This window comes from Vombatus ursinus, unplaced genomic scaffold, assembly GCF_900497805.2.
Source record: "Vombatus ursinus unplaced genomic scaffold, bare-nosed wombat genome assembly UNPS02014601.1, whole genome shotgun sequence".
NCBI lineage: Eukaryota > Metazoa > Chordata > Mammalia > Diprotodontia > Vombatidae > Vombatus > Vombatus ursinus.
This window is the reverse complement of record NW_020954379.1, coordinates 177,906-180,182: the sequence shown is the minus strand read 5'-3', so window position 1 is coordinate 180,182 and position 2,277 is coordinate 177,906. Positions and strand designations below refer to the sequence as shown.

Sequence of the window (2,277 nt, the reverse complement as noted above, 5' to 3'; positions counted from 1 at the left end):
ACAGAAAATACTAGGTTTTAAAGTATTGGAAAGAAAGTCAGCAAGGAAGGCTGGACTTTAAATATTTAAAAAAATATTGATGAGACACTCTTTTTCTTGCTCAGTGAAAGAAAATATCTTTTTTTTAAGAGGGATTTTTTTTTAATTCTTCAAGAAATTGACATAACAAAGTGATACTTACATTCATTACATCTCTAGTTGAGGTATGAAGGAAGAAAATCCCTGTGAACTATAGAATCTGGGTGACTAATGTAACAGTGACAGAGTCATGAATAATCAGACTTTCATGACAGAATTTATCCTCAAGGGACTCACAGACATCCCTTAGTTTTGTCCTTTTCCTCTTCCTTTACATAGTGGCTCTTATTGGAATTCTCTTGTTGGGGCTGCTGTCAGCCTGAATTCCGAGCTTCACACCCCAGTGTATTTCTTCCTTGGCAACTTGACTTTCTTGGATGTCATCTGCACATGTACTGCTGTGTCTAAGCTCCTACAAATTCTGGGGAGAGAAGACAATACCATTTCTTTTAGGGGGTATATGACTCAGTTGTATTTCCTGACTTGGTCGGTGGCTGCTGAGCTCTTGGTCTTCACGGCCATGGCATGTGCTTGGTATGTAGCAATCTGCCAGCCTCTGCTTTACAGCAAGATGATGAGTAGGGAAGTTTGTATCTCCTTGGCTGTGGCTGTGTGGGGGATCAGTGCATTTGGTGCCACAACAAATACCAGCCTCTTGTTGAGGTTGTCATTCTGTGGTCCCAATGTCATCGATCATTTTTTCTGTGAGATCCTCACTCTACTGCCACTATCTTGCTCATCCACATATGTGAATGACATCATGACAGTTGTGGCTGACATATTCTTTGCTGTTCTGAATGGTTTCATCATCTTCAGCATCATGGCATTCCAGACCACAGAAGGCAAAAAGAGAGCTTTTTCCACCTGCTCCTCTCACCTCATTGTAATGACCATGTACTGCTTCACTGTGATCTATGTCTACCTAAGCCCAGGCTCCAGCTACTCTCCAGACAAAGACAAAATCATGGCTGTGCTTTACTCAACAGTGAGTCCCACCTTGAATACTGTTATCTACACTTTGAGGAATAAAGATGTCAAAAGGACCCTTAGAATATTCTTCATCTTTCTCAAAGGAAAATGATAATTCATTCTTCTAAATTCTCAGGAATGCTAGCTCAGAGAATTTTTTTAAATGGCAGCTATCCTTATTTTTATTTATTTTATTTAGAAGCTTGTAACATAGCATTATGTTTTAGACCCTGTCCACCACCAGGTTAATAGACAAACTTTCTCCATTCTAGGTCATACTTTTACAACACTCTTGACATTGCCAAAGCACTTCTTTTTTCGCAACCAACTCCGTGAGATAGATAATACAACTGTTGCAATTATCATTTTGTAGATGAGGACATTGGGACTCAGAGTGGTTGTGATTTTCCCAAGACCATATAGCTTAATCCCTGAATGAACATTGCCTCAGTCAAACTGAGACCTAGCTTAAAAAGGCCAATCTATCTCCATCTAAGGCTCTCTCCAGTTGTCCTGACCTGTATCTCGCTACTAGACCCAGACGGCTTTGGAGGAGAGTAAGGCTGGTGACTTTGCACAGCCCTACCTTACTTAAATCCAATTCATTTGCATGTCATGGCATCGCCTCCCTGATATCATCATCCTCTTCAAGAATGAAGGACAAACAACAACAAAGATAGCTAGCCAATAAGCTAGGATTCAAACTCAACTTTTTTGGCTCAGGTTTTCCCAACATAGATCATAGACACAGAATACTGTGAAAATGGGGGATGGAATTAAGAATGGAACCAATAATGACATTATCTTCTTTTTATCCTTAACTGGTATGAAACCTTGTGTGACTTAGAATTAAAGTCCTTTGTTCTCCCTTGTTTAGAAAGACTAGTGATACGGGAAAAGGTTCAAGCCAGAAAAACAAAGGATATAAACAATACTAATTGCATTACGTATGCTCAGATTTCCGGTCTTTACTTGATGAGAGCTCACATTCACTTGGGTCAAGACTCATTTAAATTCCATTCAGCCAAAAGTCATTAAGTACCTTCTCCCCTCATCTCTGCCTCTCAGCATCCCTGGTTTCCTTGACCTTGGACAAGTTACAACTTGTGTGAGCCTCAGTTTCTGAGGGGGGGTTAACTCTATGCCCTCTGTGGCGCATTTCAGCTCTAAATCTATTTATGACTAGATGTTAAGTCTCCTCTCCCAGATCCACCCCTGACTCCTCAGGCT

At 40.4% G+C, this 2,277-nt stretch overlaps 1 pseudogene; it reads left to right on the top strand.

Annotated features, from left to right (window-relative positions):
* The first annotated feature begins 268 nt into the window (after positions 1-268).
* On the top strand, positions 269-1,159 carry LOC114042570 (annotated as a pseudogene).
* The last annotated feature ends 1,118 nt before the right edge of the window (positions 1,160-2,277 follow it).